Source organism: Diachasma alloeum, unplaced genomic scaffold, assembly GCF_001412515.2.
Source record: "Diachasma alloeum isolate Michigan unplaced genomic scaffold, Dall2.0 Dall_scaffold_00202, whole genome shotgun sequence".
Lineage (NCBI taxonomy): Eukaryota > Metazoa > Arthropoda > Insecta > Hymenoptera > Braconidae > Diachasma > Diachasma alloeum.
Window position 1 is genome coordinate 1,539,648 of NW_021680367.1, and position 17,757 is coordinate 1,557,404.

At 36.3% G+C, this 17,757-nt stretch overlaps 1 protein-coding gene and 1 non-coding gene across 2 annotated transcripts in view; both read right to left on the bottom strand.

Annotated features, from left to right (window-relative positions):
• Positions 1 to 17,757, bottom strand: part of LOC107035933 (probable Ras GTPase-activating protein) — a 141,732-nt gene that overhangs the window by 119,614 nt on the left and 4,361 nt on the right. The gene's annotated exons all lie outside the window — the stretch shown is intronic.
• Positions 6,857 to 7,007, bottom strand: LOC114841073. Its single transcript, XR_003783003.1, has one exon. It is a non-coding gene; the product is annotated as a U12 minor spliceosomal RNA (small nuclear RNA).

A 17,757-nucleotide genomic window follows, 5' to 3' on the forward strand; every position in this document is an offset into this window, starting at 1 on the left:
AATAATTGCATTTTTTATTTCAATAACGCATGAGTAAACAGGGATATGAACGCAGATTTAATATAGGCCCATAGAATTACGGGGACCGGCAAGGATTTGGAAAGTCTGAATGCAAGTCCTGCTTACACCTAACAAGTGCTGAAATGGGACATAACCAGAGGTAGAAAGGTCTCGGAAGCACTTGGGAAGAGGCTTCCCAAGACCTATCCAGTTCTGAACGGAAAGACCTAAGTAGAACTTGTCAGGTCCAATTATTCGACTCGGGTGGGACCATGAATGCTTCTATACCTACAAGACTATTTTAATTAGCAGGAAAAGATTATTTGAAGTCAAAATAACAAAACAAGAAATAATTAAATTAAGAAATAGTTGAATGCAGCCGAAACCCCTAATTTCTGGTCGACTGGGCCATATTTTTTTAATTTTTTACTAGAGCGCTACACCCCCTGCTCGCTCCGCTCGTCTTATTCTGACCCTTGTAACCCTTTATATGACCCTCGTCATCCTTACACTGACCCTAATACCTCTCGTAATCCTTATTTAGACCCTGGTGAGCCTTAATCTGATCATCACCCCTTACTTAGACCCTTAATCTGACCCTTGTGAGCCAAATTTTCGTCATCAAAGTCCATTTGGATTTTTATAATACAGAAAGATATACTGAGACGCTTATTTTGACCCTTGTGATCCTTAGTTTCGGACCCTCATGACCCTTATTTGGCCCCTTAATGTGACCTTTGCGATCCTGAATCTGACCCTTCTTTGGATCCTTAATATAGCCCTCATTATAACCCTCGTGACCCTTATTTTGATCCTCATTCCGACCCTCATTACCCTTAATCTGACCCTTGTGACCCTTAATCTAAACTTCGTGACCCTTATTCTCTCACGACCCTTACTCTGCCCCTATTAACCCTTATTTTGACCCTTGTGACCCTCATTTTGACACTCTTTCCCCTTAATCTGACCCTTGTGACCTTCAATCTTACCCATAATCTAACCCTCGTGACCCTTATTCTCTCACTACCCTTACTCTGCCCCTATTAACCCTTATTTTGACCCTTGTGACACTTATTTTGATTCTCATTACCCTTAATATGACCCTTGTGACCTTTAATCTTACCCATAATCTAACCCTCGTGACCCTTATTCTCTCATGACCCTTACTGTGCCCCTATTAACCCTTATTTTGACCCTTGTGATCCTCATTTTGACACTCATTACCGTTAATGTGACCCTTGTGTCCTTTAATCTGACTTTTGTGACTCGTAAACTAACCCTCGTGACCCTTACTCTGTCCGTATTAACCCTTCTTGACCCTTGTGACCCTTATTTTGAGACTCATTACCCTTAATCTGACGCTTGTGACCCTTAATCCAACCCTCGTGACCCTTATTCTCCCATGACCCTTACTGTGCCCCTATTAACCCTTGTGACCCTTATTTGACCCCTGTGATCCTTAGATTTGGAGTCTTATTGTCCATTACCAAATTTTTATCATCAGAAGTCGATTTGAATGTTTATAATACAGAGAGCAATGTCGATCAATAGAAAAAATAATTCCTCACATGATTATTCACGAGTAATATTCTTGAAAGGTGAAATAATCCGTATAATTTTCATTTTATTATTTACGGAATATTCAATGGAAATTGCAATGATCCAGAAATTGACCTGTTTATCCCACAATTCAAGGGCAAAAAACAGATGCATATAATAAGAGAAAAAAAACAGGTCTTATTGCATTTCGCGTTCGTAACAGCGCCAATTCGATACGCGTAACGGCAATCCGAAGGCTATCGAAATCTAATCTCCATAAGTCGTAATGCTCCCCGAGGTGTCACGTTCAAGCCCAACTCTCTCCCTTTCATTCTACTTTGTCACGTTTTCGTGTTTTGTGGAACGGCTTTTTTTTTATTGTCCGAGATTCCTCGTCACCGGTGGTGCGCGATGAATCATCGGGTTTGTTGCAGAAAGGAGAGAAGTGGCTTACCTCGGTTTGTTTAACCGTGAGTCATCTGTGTTGACCCAACGACGCGATTGTCTTTTGAAAACACTGTTGTTTTTTGGGGAGATAAACCTGACTGAGATACCGTTAGCGGGATGAAAGTTGTTTGCGGTGGAGTGTTCAAGGGCGGTGCGAGGAGATCGCGGCTGGTGATGAGCTCACGTGAGGGATTCGGGGGTTGGACAGGTGGCAAATGTGGGGGAGGTAATTGTTTCTTGTGGGATCGGTGACAAGCTCTTGAGGAGGGTTTTGATTTCCCGTGGAGTGAGGGAAGGTGCTGGGATTTCCGAAAGAGACGACTGGATTTTGTTGAATGTTTGAAGTTAGTGCAAAGTGTTCTGGTTATTTGAACACGTTTATTTTGAAATGAGTTGATCTGAGATGTGCACATTTATAGTGTTACACGGTTCACAGTTGTGGACATTTATCATTGAAACTGGGAGGAATGCACTTGGGCACAGGCTAGGAGAATACTCTCAAGTTATTCAAATCAATGACACTGTTACTCCGTCGTTACTGACAGTGTGACAACAATAAACCACTACTCTGTTGATGCTTGATGTGCACATACAATGGCTGCATGTACACAATAATCAAGGTGTCAATGAAAAATGTGCACAACTGAAACGTGTAGAACTATGAATTAGCACGTCTCCAATGTGATCATTTGAAATACATCTGTGAGGATTGTTGGAGCACTTTGCACAAACTCCAAATGTCCTACTAAATCCAGTGGACATTTTTTCATTCGCTCATAATTATCTGAAATTGTTTTATCGATTCATTCGCTAGAGTGATGCCAGGGAAATTTAGGGTGAAAAAATCTGTATAACCATCTGTTTTACCTCACAGTTGTCCCTGTAAAACTAAGACAAATGCATGGGTTTTAGAGACGTTTCATCCAGTAAAACAATTTCAAAACACAAATAATTAAAACCTCAACACCGAAAGGTTTGACGAGCGATAAATTACATCACCAAAGATAAGCCTCACCACTTCCTTATAAGTCTTCGACCGCATAAAAAATTGATTATTCCGTCATGAATGGAGTAATAAAATTCTTTATCAAATAGTGAAGAAGCCATCGCATGTTTTACCATCGATATTTTTAGGTCATTACGTATCAATCATCAAACATTGGGAAATCAAGGGAAATGATAGAGAGAGAGAGAACAGAATCACCTTCAATTGCATTTGCAACAATGACATCGCCCGACGAGGTGGAAGTATATTAAAACAAGAAAACAAAAGCCACTGGAATACAATCCACATGGCATGAATCGCGTGCAAGGGGTCAGGTATTATTGCGTAACTTATAAAACTTGTGAAGCAAGAGAGGCCAGCGAGGAAAAGACAAGTCTCAGTTAGTTCTGAGGTGTTCGTTCCCACGGTTTGCCTACGTCCGGCAGGTATATTACGTCCCTCCGGTTCAGGTACTGGAGGATATGTACGTCCGGCAAATGGGATGATAAACTTTATCAAATGCTCGCTATCTCAAAAATTATTTTCATTTCAAGATTTATTTTTTGAATTGAATAATTTTAATTGAGTGATGGTGTCAGTAGACAGGTGAGAATATTTCCGCTCCAAAAGACTGGTGTTGAACCCATTTTGCCTCGTTAGTTCAAGAAATGCGAATGAAGGAAATTCCAAAATTTAGAATTTAATTTTTCAATTGCGGGAAAATGCCTAGGGCAAAATGGGTTTAATACCTGTGTTTTAAAACGGAAATGTTCTCAGTGTTCTAATGATCAGGTGCCTTTCACTTTTTCATGACTTTTTTCATTTTCCGGAATTGACGATTGTTAATACTCCAATTACCTGTGAGAACTTGAAATTGTTGAAGCAATTGTTCCGTAAATGGGGTAATTAGCTTTATCAACTGCGTCACTATCTCAAAAATTATTTTCATTTCAAGATTTATTTTTTGAATTGATTAATTTTAATTGAGTGATGGTGTCAGTAGAAAGGTGAGAATATTTCCGCTCCAAAAGACTGGTGTTGAACCCATTTTGCCCCGTTAGTTCGAGAAATACGAATGAAGGAAATTCCAAAATTTAGAATTTAGTTTTTCAATTGTGGGAAAATGCCTGGGGCAAAATGGGTTCAATACCTGTGTTTTAAAACGGAAAAGTTCTCAGTGTTCTAATGATCAGGTGCCTTTCACTTTTTCATGACTTTTTTCATTTTCCGGAATTGACAATTACTAATAATCCAATTATCTGTGAGAACTTGAAATAGCTGGAGCAATTGTCCCCGAGTAATTGCGCAACTTTCTCAACATCAAAGGATTCAATAATTCATTTCCACATGAATGAGAGGGAATGGTCAGTGAGCCATGTCCATGGAAGTTGCCGTTCACGTACGAAAACTATCCTGTGAAGGGAGAAGAGAGGCCCCCTCGGGTCGATAGACAGTACCCGAGACAGTACAGTCTCACCTTTCTCCGCCTCTTTCGTCTCGATACAGATATCGCAACTGAGTGAAGAAGCTGGAGACCATCTTATCCCTCCAATCCTGCCAATGAAAATACCCGGAGGAGGAAAAAAAATGAGGTTTAATCAATAAAAGGAAAATAACTGCGAAAACCCCAATGTCCGGAATTACGTCGAAGGAAAATGAAATCATCCCCCACTGAATGGCCAGGAGAATTTCCGATGGAAGTCTGGTTGTGAACCCGTATCGCCCGAATGGTCCTTCGGTTTCTTTGGACACGAGTACCTCTCACAGTAATGAGTCGAAACACTTCATCATGTCGAGCTTGTCATCGTAAATTTCCCTGGCATCTTGACGTAACAATTTTCATTCACTCTGCGAATGAATCGATAAAACAATTTCAGGTTATCATGGGCGAATGAAAAAATGTCCACTGGATTTAATAGGACATTTGGAGTTTGTGCAAAGTGCTCCAACAATCCTCGCAGGTGTATTTCAAATGATCACATTGGAGACGTGCTAATTCATAGTTCTACACGTTTCAGTTGTGCACATTTTTCATTGACAGTTTGATTATTGTGTACATGCAGCCATTGTGTGTGCACATCGAGCATCAACACAGTAGTGGCTTATTGTTGTCACACTGTCAATAACGATGGAGTAACAGTGTCATTGATTTGAATAACTTGAGAGTATTCTCCTAGCCTGCGCCCAAGTGCATTCGTCCCAGTGTCAATGGTAAATGTCCACAACTGAACCGTGTAATACTATAAATGTGCACAACTAAGATGAACTCATTTCAAAATACACGTGTTCAAATAACCAGAATACTTTGCACTAACTTCAATCATCCAGCATAATTCAGTCAACTTTTTTGGAAATTGCAACACCTGACATTTTATTAAATGTCAACGTTCGCTCAATCGAAACCCCGGCTCCGAATAATTTTTTCATCCTTCAAAATATTTTTCTCCGCACCCCACCATTTAATGGGGCAAAACAGGAGGAAAATCCCTCAGATATCAAACAAAATCCCCTCCCCAGCCGACACAATTCACCTTCTTCCTCTCACCCAAGATCACAAAGAGCTTAAAAAAACAATGGGAACAAAAAATTCCACCAATTCTGTGAGTCGACGGATCATTATATCAGCGCATAATATACGAAAAAAAAAATCCCGCGCACAATCCTTTGAAGGGAGATAGAGCGAGAGAGTATAAAAGCCCCCCCTGTGCAATAATTCACTTCCGTAATAACTTTCTCTCTCACGAACGATAAGAATAAAAAAAAAAAAGACGGTTGGGTTGCGCAAAGTGCTCTTTTACGAAAGTCTGGGGTAAAACTCTGGATGCATACATTATTACTAACACTAAACGCTCTGTGCCCCGAAGCCAGAATGGTCTCTCTGAAGGTCGGTTAACACAATGTCTCCAATGTGTTCGCAATTTTTTTTCCCTCGCGCTACTGTTTTTTTGTGGGAACAAAGGGAGAATTTTAATTGCAACAAAAAACAATATCCCAGGGACAATGCACCCGTGGATATACGCCCATTGGATAGCCAGAAAAATTTGCGGTTCGAAACACTCGTTTTGAACCCAGTACTTGCCCCAGTACTTGTTTCATAATTGGAGAAATAAATGCGAAAACAAAATTTCAAGTCAAAGACTTTTTTTTATCTTTTAAACTGGTGGGGCAAAATGGAGTTATAACCAGGATTCTGGAGCAGAAATGTTCTCAGTTTTCTAGGGAAAATTAAAGCAATAGGGATTTTTGATTTTTCATTTTTTATGAATTGAAAATTGGAAAATTGAGAATTGTTTGAGGTTTTGTTGCATTTTTGCTTGATTGTTCAAATTATTTGGTAATAAATTGATGAGATTGAATCTTTTTTTTCAAATGCAGGTATTATTGAGCCCTATCCATCGACATGAATTAAAATTTCATTTATATATTTTTGAATTTTTGATTTTAAAAAATCGGTTGTCCCACCATAACTAAAAAAAATGTTCTGAATTCATCGAATGATGGCTTAAAAAAATTATTCGGATGTCTCTTCGACCGAATTCGAAGATGAAGGCGATAGCTGTAATCGTTGTTTTAATTTTTAGAATAATTTTCAAAAATTTTGTATTTTATAAAAATTACAATTCCGAGGATATCTTTGGAGTAATTACACTAAAAACTTGTGATGTAAAATATATAATAACACAATTGATTAAAGAAGAAAATTCATTGAATTTAACAAAATGATATGAAACGATGAATTATATACTATAGAAGCAGATGTGCAAAATGACCATTCGGAAGCTTAATGTTAATTTATTCGCGATAAACAATAATATATTAATATAAAAGCGATTTCCCACTTGTTTCTTTATTATAAAGTGGAAACAATTTTATTCAACATTAGTGGGAGTAGATCGCTTCACCTGACCGCTCGAAAAAGTAGTTCAAGCAGTCCTGGGACGACCTGGGCCCCTGCAAAAATATGGTCGCTTAATTATTTAGCATAGCTAAGCGTCACCAAAGCTTTATATTTTCCTTACTCATTAGTTTAAGGCACGAATTAATCGCTGCATGAGTCGAGACTTATCAAAACTCGGGGATGAGTGTTCAGTGGTGAGAGAGGAACGGCGCGTCGCCACCTGTTGGTCCGGTAATGCAACCATTCATCCTCTCGTGAATACGAGAAGTAGAAATGATGAAAGAATTGCAAAAATTAAAAAATTTCAAATTCAAGGTAAAAAATTCCTTCCGTAAAAATCCATCTTTTATATTATTTTCGTGTCAATATTAAACGATTATAATTCATTTTTATTTTGTTTCAGCAACAAAACATCGAAATGTTCATTCATCAATATTTTTTTAATTAGAGAAATTATTCATTTAAATTAAATAAACTTAATATTTTTATAGAATGAATGGAAAATTAATTTTTGTTTTCTACATTCATTAGATAATTTTCATTAATATTTCATTCGATTCTAATCAAATATTCATTTGAAATTAATTAATTATTCACTTCATGTTATTAAACCCTTTCGATTGGACTAAACACAAGAGTTTATTAATTAAAAAAAAATTCTTCTCAAGTGAATAAAAAAAAATCATTTCTCTGGTTGTGATTTCACGTAATTTTTCTTATGAATTAATTTTATCGCGGAATAACTGATTTATTAATTTTATGGATTTTGCATGCTACGAAAAAAATTGCTTTATCGATTTGATTTAGGATTAGAACTTCTAGAAAAAATTTCTTTCTATGAAAACCTATTTTTGAATATTTTCGTGTCAACATTAAACGATTATAATCGATCAATAAAATATTTAAATGTTTCTTTGAATTAAATAAACTTTATTTCAATAAAATAAATAGGAACTTAATTTTGATTTTTATTCACATCAAACAAATCGTTGTTCAAATATAAACACATTCTTTTCATATATTCATTTATCAATATTCGGTAGTTTTTCATTTGATTCCAATGAAATATTCATTTGAAATTAATTAATTATTCACTCCATGTAATTAAGCCCTTTCTATTGGACTAAATACAAGAGTTTATTAATTAAAAAAAAAATCTTCTTAAATAAATAAATAAAATTGTGAATAAGTGATTTTATTTTATTCGACGGCATCATTCCTCTGGCTGTGATCTCACGTAATTTTTCCTATGAACTAGTTTTATCACGGAATGAGTGATTTATTAATTTTATGGATTTTGCATTCTACGAAAATCGCTTTATCGACTTACTTCAGAATCGGAATATCTAGAATCCAGAAAAATTGGGTTAACCCTTGGGCAAACGACGCCGAAAAAATTGCAGATAAATTGCGGCAATAAGATTATCTCTCCTCGTGGCACCTGTATTCATCAAAACCCGTAGGTGGGGCAACTGTTCCCTAATGGTATCATTATACCTCGATAAACGGTTTACAACGATATTGGAGTCGTTATCATTGCCGACAGGCCATTAAAGTCCCACCGGCTCGGTATTATCCTCCCACACCTGACAGAATCCTCCATGAAAAAAAATCTGAATTTGTGTTTTTTTTTATCGTAAAAACTAAATATTTGAAATATTCACTCGAAATAAAAACAAAGATTTACAATTTTTTTGTCATTTGTAGATAAAAATCGTTTCATCCAATTACTGAGAAGATTTTCGCTTTGAAACACTGGTCATAAACCCGTTTTGCGGGGCAAAATGGGCTTATGAGCACAGTTTAGAGTCGGAAATTTGCCCGGCTATCTAATGGGATACCTTTTGACCCCATCACCGTGAAAAATTTTTTTCTTTCATTCACCTGACGATTCAAAATAAAATCCTTCAAATTAAAATAAATTCCATTTAATAAAATTGAATACGTGATTTAATTTTATTTAATAAATTAAATTGGTTCCTTTAAAATAATATTTTGTAACAACATAATTTCTCACGTAGATTGTAAAAATGTTTTTCATTTGTAATCAAGATTCACATTTTTCTTTATTAAAATTAATAAAAATATTAGCTCAACACAACTAATATTTCCGCTTCAAAACATTGGTCATAAACCCATTGTGCCCCAGTATTTTTTTCGAAATTCAAAAAATAAATTTTAATTTTTTAAAAATAGTTTTCGCTGTAATTAAAAAAGTTGCGGGGCAAAATGGGCTTATGACCACAGTTTAGAGTCGGAAATTTGCCCGGCTATCTAATGGGGTACCTTTTGACCCCATCACCTTGAAAAATTGTTTTCTTTCATTCACCTGACGATTCAAAATAAAATCCTTCAAATTAAAATAAATTCAATTTGTTCCTTTAAAATAATATTTTGTAACAACATAATTTCTCACGTAGATTGTAAAAATGTTTTTCATTTGTAATCAAGATTCACATTTTTCTTTATTAAAATTAATAAAAATATTAGCTCAACACAACTAATATTTCCGCTTCAAAACATTGGTCATAAACCCATTGTGCCCCAGTATTTTTTTCGAAATTCAAAAAATAAATTTTAATTTTTTAAAAATAGTTTTCGCTGTAATTAAAAAAGTTGCGGGGCAAAATGGGCTTATGACCACAGTTTAGAGTCGGAAATTTGCCCGGCTATCTAATGGGGTACCTTTTGACCCCATCACCTTGAAAAATTGTTTTCTTTCATTCACCTGACGATTCAAAATAAAATCCTTCAAATTAAAATAAATTCAATTTGTTCCTTTAAAATAATATTTTGTAACAACATAATTTCTCACGTAGATTGTAAAAATGTTTTTCATTTGTAATCAAGATTCACATTTTTCTTTATTAAAATTAATAAAAATATTAGCTCAACACAACTAATATTTCCGCTTCAAAACATTGGTCATAAACCCATTGTCCCCCAGTATTTTTTTCGAAATTAAAAAAATAAATTTTAATTTTTAAAAAATAGTTTTCGCTGTAATTAAAAAAGTTGCGGGGCAAAATGGGCTTATGACCACAGTTTAGAGCCGGAAATTTACCCGGCTATCTAATGGGGTGCCTTTAGACCCCATCACCTTGAAAAAATTTTTTCTTTCATTCACCTGACGATTCAAAATAAAATCCTTCAAATTAAAATAAATTAAATTTAATAGAATTAAATACGAGATTTAATTTAATTCAATAAATTAAATTTGTTCCTTTAAAATAATATTTTCGTAACAACATAATTTCTCACGTAGATTGTAAAAATGTTTTTCATTTGTAATCAAGATTCACATTTTTCTTTATTACGCAACAATCATTCATCCACTCTCACTGATAATCTGAATAAAACATGGAGTCTGCATGGACCCCAGTGAGTGACTCTCGCCTAGAGGTGATTTTTTTTCTCCCTTTCATTTTTTTTTCTCATTCCTTTTCCGAGTCGAACGAGGACAGAGTGATGGGGGTTGAGCAGTGGAAAGGGTCGGTGTGGGTGGTTAAGGGGTGGATGATGGTACTGAAAGAAATGGGGAGAAAAGCGGCCAGGCGGCTACAGAATGGAGGCTGATGCTGGGGAAAATATCGATTGCTCTAGCACCCCCGAGCACTGTGAGAAAGACCTATTCGTGAAACTCCAATGGTGTTCAGGGCTTTTCGGGGTGGGAGGAGGAGGAGGTGGTACAGATCGACTCATCTGTTCTGTTGTGTTTTAAGCGGAATGGGGGGGAGGTTAATGAGAGTCGTTACAGAGTTTATATTAATGTTGCGTCATGAGGAAATCCGGGGATGAAAATTGCGTAGAAATAAGGGGAGGAAAAATAAATTCCAATATATCGGTGCAACGGAGAACAAGTGGGTAAATTGCTCTTGTATTGCATATAGTAGGGGAAGCTAGGGTAAAATGGACACTTTTGACTTTTTTTAAAATGTTAATGACGGATTGAAAAGTTGATGAAATGTAGTAATTTTTTTTTTCAATACAAACAACAATTCTTTCCCTTTGTCATGAGCTTAAACTGATCTCAATTAATAAATTTGTTTCTGAGTTATGAATAATGTTAAAAAAGTCTGAAGTGTCCATTTTACCCTACCCTCCCCTATAGTTGTTGTTGCTGATAAATTAGCAATATGCTTCCGAATGGTTATTTTGCACATCATTTCCTTCGATCATGTATCATTGTTTATTTCATTTTATTGAATTGAATGAGATTTCTTTTCAACTAATTTTGTCAGATTTTCAACTCAGTTGAATGTTATCATCATCATTATTCTTATTATCTCTTTCTTCGGTACAACCGATTGTGTTTTTACGGTTCTCTCTCTCCCCTCAGCCCTTCGATAAAATGTTGATAGGAAAATTTTATTTATACATACTTGAATGAATTTGAAACATCACATTTGAAGAAACCATCAGAAAGCTCACTTTCAAGGAAATTCATGAAAAATCCGAAATTTTCAACAATCATCGTAAAAATCAAATCAACCAATACAGCTATCGTAATCATCTTTTAACTTGGACTTAATGGCACTGAAACAAACATTTTAAACCATGATTGAATTCATTTGAAGCATGATATTCAAAGATATCCCCGGAATTCTGATTTTCAAAAAATACAAAATTTTTGCAAATTTTCAAATTAATCAAAATAACGATTATTGCTATCGCCTTCATCTTCGAACTCGGTCGAAAGGACATCCAAACAAATTTTTTAAGCCATCATTCAATCAGTTCAGAATTTTTTTTTAGTTATCATGGGACAACCGATTTTCGAAAAAATTTGAAAATTAAAAATTTAATCCATGAATTAAATTTTAATGAATGGAGATTGAAAGGGCTCGACAATGCCTACATTTGAAAAAAAAGTGTCAATTCCATCCAGTCATTAGCAAATAATTTTGCATCATCCATTCGGAAGAAAAAATTGTTTTATTGAGTTACTAAGAATATTTACGATTCCAAACACTAGTCATGAACCCATTTTGCCCCGGGACTTCTCTCGCAATAAAAAAAAAACAAATGGTAATTTTGAAAAATAGTTTTCACTGAAATCAGACAAGTCACGGGGCAGAATGGGCTTATGACTAGGATTTCGAACCGGAAATTTCCCCGGCTGCGCAGTGGGGTGCCTTCCGACCCCACCTTCTTGAAAAAAGTACCTGAGGGAATTTCGAGATGAAGATTGGAGAGATCGGAGGGTCTCAACAGCAAAAAATACTTTTCTCCTCCTTTGTGTGAATTTCCGGAGATTTTGAGTGGAACGCACACTCCGTTGCGCTCCAAGATTCCACTTTTCGGGGGCTGCTAGAAATTCCGGTGAGACGAGCCAAACGATGCTAGACACGCAAACACGAAGTAAAATTGTAGAAACCTTGAGATTCTTGAGATTAAGGGAACAAATCGGAGATGTGATTTTCTCATTCCTCCTGCATTTTCCATTCGTAAAACTAGCAATAAAAACAGGTGGATAATAGCATTGTTTATAAATGAGTATAGTTATTGCTGCTAATAAATTAGCAATTCGTTTTCAAATGGTTTCTCTTTTTTAAATTCTTATTTTACTGTTCTCTTCTTCTATTTTTTCATGTCATAGCACTATCATCAATGGAAATATCATCAAAATTTTGCGTATTATTTCGTTCTGTCAAATAATTCTACATTCAGACCCTCTCAAGACTCGAATTCGTTTTCAGTCCGGGTTTAATCAAGGTTCAATAAAGGTTTAATCAGTGTATAGCCGGGATTTAATCAGGGTCTATTCAGGATTTAGCCAGAGTTTAACCCAGGTTCTGTCAGAAGTTAGTCGGGACCATGAATCAATATGAATAAGTATTCAACATAATACCTGCTACCTGAGTTTAATAGAGATAGAGATTTTTATATAAAAAGCTCATGACGGTATTGTGTAACTTGATAAGCAATGATGCTGTTCTCACCATTTTTCAACTTGAGTAAGAAGCCATTGAAATATACTTTTTAAGCCCTGATTTAATTGCTATTACTGATGATTCTTTCAGTAATCATGAAATAACCGATTTTCTCTTTCAAATCGCATAAACAATGTGCTGTAACTCAACAACCAATTGTGCGACCCCCATCATATTCTGATAGAATCAAGAGCGTATTGTTATCAACTTTTTGTACCACGACTAATTCCATTTTGATGACATTTTTTTGAGTAATCGTTGAAAAATCATTTTTGGAAAAATATTAATTTTTCTGAATCTGTATGAAAAATTGAATTTCAATTGGCGTCAACGAATAGGGCTTATTAAAGTCTATATTCATAATAAAAAATCGTGAAATTCGATTGATTTCTTCTGAGAATATTTCGAGAAAAAAATGAAGAATTGGAAACTTAAATTTGACACAAAATTTTCAATTTCAACCCTTCCTCATAGTAAAACCAACATCAGGAGATTTTTGTTCACAATAACAGAAAAAAAATCACAAATTTTTTTTATAGTCGATTTTAATTTTTTGAATTCTTCAAACTGTATTTTACGTCGTCTATCAATTTTTTTCGTCCAAAGAAATAGAGAATGAATAAAAACTCTCTATTAATAGAAAGGAATATGTCGCTATTCGAGCTTCTGAGAAGTCAATATTCTTAAAATGACGGTGAATCAGTCGGAAGTGATGACAGATAATCACAATCGAAATAATTGAATTCTCCAGCTGCTCCCAACAATAGAACACGAACAAAAGTTGAAAATAAAAAATCGAAAAACTGTAAGATCCTCATTCGGGGGTCGACAACGACCCCATCGGCATAAAGTGCGGTCCAAAGCACCGGTCATAAACCCATTTGGGCCCATCGCTCCCCTCATAAATGAAAGGAAACAAACCAACAAAAAAAAGCAAAATAAAATTTTTCTCAAAACAACTTTTTTCCCTCATATTTTTCAAATTAATATGGCAAAACGGTTCAAAAAACTAAATCTCCGAGCTATCGAAATTCCTACCATCTCCAAACTCCCGGCAACTATCAATTATCCACATTTTTTAAATGTAATTCTCATTACTCCGCTTGTATAACGGTTTTAAAAACCGCTCACCGAGCGTAAGCGCAACGACATAACATCCTAAACGCGAATTCATGTTGGAATGAAAGGAAAAAAAAACCCCGAGACAAAGAGACATGAACGAAAAAAAATGAGGAGAAGAGGAGGATGAAAATAAAAAAAAAATTAGGAGAGGGAGCAGTGAGGGGGAGAGAGAACGAGTCGAAATGTACGCGCGATTCGTGTCACGCATTCTGCTCACGCTTCCTGGGACTGAGTATACAGGAGTGAATGTCAAAATGTCTGTGTACACGTCTAGATACCTTGCCCTTTACCTACGCGCGTATCCGGTGCTCGTCACATTTTCATGAACAAATATCGGATTTTATTTGGAATGGCGAGAATGGGCTTTTGGGGCAGTTTTAGATTTATTTTATTCATTTTTTTTTCGGGGCAGTGATGAAATCGTGTACTTATTTCGATAGAAATGTTCTAAATAATTTTTTCAAATCTACTTATTGTGTTTTAATTTTTTCTTAAAAAAAAACGAGCAATGTCTCGAACGAATGGAAAGCGTAAGGCGATTTTCATGAGTGCAATTGTCTTGCGTCGAATTTTCATGAAGCCCGCCTAACAAAAGAGAATTTAAATACCATTCTATGAAACATGAATAAACGAATCATAATTGTCCAAATCATTTAGGTCAGAGGAAAATAGAATAATTCAACTTTCTTAATATTGCGTTTACTAAGACTTTCTTCGAACAAAGTTGATTAGAATTAATATCTAGAATTATGAGATTATCTCCCATTTTTGACGTTAAGGATAGGAGAATCTGAATGCAATATAGTGAAAATGATAATCGATTTTTTCACTTTGAACAAATAATATTAATATCCAAATACAAAATTGCTGATATGAATAAAAAGAAGCTGTCACTCAATATTCCAAATGAAGTTTTAATTTTCAATTTGGTGCTGATAACACGAGATGACAATATGCTAAGCACGGAATTATATTGATGAGATGAACAACAGATTAATTGAATTACCGTGTGAACTAACTAAAAATTGATAACAGTGTGGCCACGGACTTTTACCGCAGTATCAACCAACATTGAATTCCAGAAATTCACACTCTAAAGTGTGTTCCAGAAGGATTTAATTGTAATTATGATTAAAATGTTATTCAGTGAGAATAGATATTAGAACATGAGCAAATCATTTCTGTCTGTATTATAAAAATCCAAATCGACGTCAGATGATGAAAATTTGGCACTCGAAATTAAGAATCCATTAAGGATCCCAAGAGTCAAAATAAGGATCACGAAAATCAGAATAAGGAACATGGGGCTCAAAATAAGGGTCACGAGGGTTAAAACAAGCGTCATGATTTTGAGGATAAGGGTCACGAGGGTCAGATTAAGGGCCATGGGGCTCAGAATAAGGGTCACGAGGGTTAGATTAAGGGTCATGAATGTGAGGATAAGGTTCACGAGGGTCACATTAAGAGTCACAAGAGTCATATTAAGGGTCGCGAGGGTTACAATGAGGGTCAGAGTAAGGATCCAAATAAGGATCACAAAGGTCAGGCTAAGAACATGATGAATTCCGGGTGCTGAGGCAATAACTCCAAGAATTCGAAATCATAAATTCTAAACTCGAAAATTCATGCCTAATAAACAGGTATGCAACAATCACGAGAAATATAATATAAAGCTGAGATAATAAAAATGTCACCAGCTCTCACTCATAAACACAAACATGAAGCCCTGAAAGCAAAATAAACGAAGTAAACTCCACGGATCTCATACCCGGAATTATCCTCCCGACAGCCCTGGGAATCCAGCGAAAGGAAAACAATCGACAAAAAAAACCTCCACCACCAACAACAATAAAACCCGTGCATATTCCCGGAGTATTAAAACTCTCCCCTGCCATTCGCTGTGTATCATGATGTCTCAATTCACGGTCATATAACAACGTGGGAGCAATCCTACCGGCCCATGGCATTGAAGTATGAGGTTGCCATAACTGTAAAACTGTACGGAGTATAACCGTAATACCCCTTTTGCCTATAACCACGTCATGTGTCTGTCTGCAATTGTGTAAACAAGCGCCAGGCGAAAAAAAAATTATCTCCGCATTCAAAATCCCCGCTTCTCCCAGTTCCACCGCGTAACCCGGGAAATTTCCGCTTCCGAGCCCTGGTCATGAACCCATTTTGCCCCGCTGATGCCCACACAACCCAAACAAACTGATTTCCGCCCCAAAAACATTTTTTCGTGTATCTCCCTCAAAAATGGGGCAAAATGGGTTCGTGACTAGTGTTTTTCGCCCTAAAATCTTCTCACCAATCCACAAATCCATCCAAAAATACTGATATGTAAATATTAACCCTAGTCTGGTCACCTGACGGGAAAATGCGACTTTAGTCACCTTCGCGGGAGAGTGCCGCCGTGTTATTTTGGCTCCAGCGTTGCCAAATCCACTCTGCACTTCCCGGGAGCGTTTAGCGAGTTCCCAGCAACATCGCGCAACAGGCAATTTCATTTAACACGGGAAAACATTGTTCAACTGTTGGAAATAATTTTTTTTCTCTCAGAATTAAAGATACAATATTGAAAAACAAAATACTATAATTTTCCAGATACTTCAATTGACGAATTCAATTTTTCTCAAATTCTCGAAAAATCTCTCAAAAATTAGTGTACCTTCTCACCAACGCATGGGACGTCCGAATGGGGCGCAAGAAAGTAGAGGGAGACACTGAAAAAGGGATACCATCCCGTACTGAAAAATTCATATGTGGCACCCTAATTTTGGTGAGTCGTGCACTAATTTTTGATACGTTTTCCGCAGTTTCTCATGTGACTCTTCCGAAAAACTGAGTGAACAGCATTCTTTTTTCTCATTGATGAAATACACTAATTTTTAAGCAAGGTTCTTTTTACTTTTCAATGTATTTTTCTCTCCGTGTAGGGTTAAAAAATCCTACTGAATAAATCTCCTCGGATTATTCAAAAAATCACCTCCACCTGACTCCGCAATCATAATTTTAGCATACCCAACGCATCCCCGAATATGCGATGTATTTGATTGATAAATTCTCGTCGAGTTTGCGCTTGGTAATGCAATATGGAGGGGTCCGTCAAGTGGTGGGGAAACGAATAGTGAAGGTGTACACGGGTAAAACGAGCAAAGGACAGGAAAGCCGCAGCACGTGAATGGAATTTTGTTTGACAGACGAGGGGTTTTATATTTTCGTCGCAGGTGCCCCAACCGCCCCATTCTACTACTCACCTGACCCTTTTTTTCTCGTCATCACCCTCTGCCCCCCTCCCGCGCCGCTGAGCTCTATCTAGTGCATGGGAGTCGGCTTCGCTCGCCGAATGTCAATGTATCTATTTACACTCTGTTATTTGGGGCTTTGAAAATCGATAAATCGTTGGACGACTTCCGGATGAATTATCGTATTTTTCAGGGGAAGCGAGAGTTGATGAATTTCTTGGGAAGTAATGAGGCAAAACGGAGATGATTATGGCTTCGCAGATCGGATGTTTCCTCGGGTTTTTAATGATGGTCACGTCATCCTTTCGTTTTCCTGCATTCTCGATGGTGTTGCAATTATGGTGATTATTGGCATTTTGTTTTGAGATTTTCACGGTTTTTTATGGGAGTTATGGGTTGTTAATGGGGCGAGGGATTTCGAGAAGTAGTCACGTGTGTTGCGAGATGACGATGCTAATTATTGATTATTGTTAGTACGAGATTGTCACGTATATCATGGTGATACCGCATGGTCATGCTACACGATATTTCTGGGCGATATTTTTCAGAGACTTTCTATTGATGTTGGCGAGCGATGATTCATTTGAT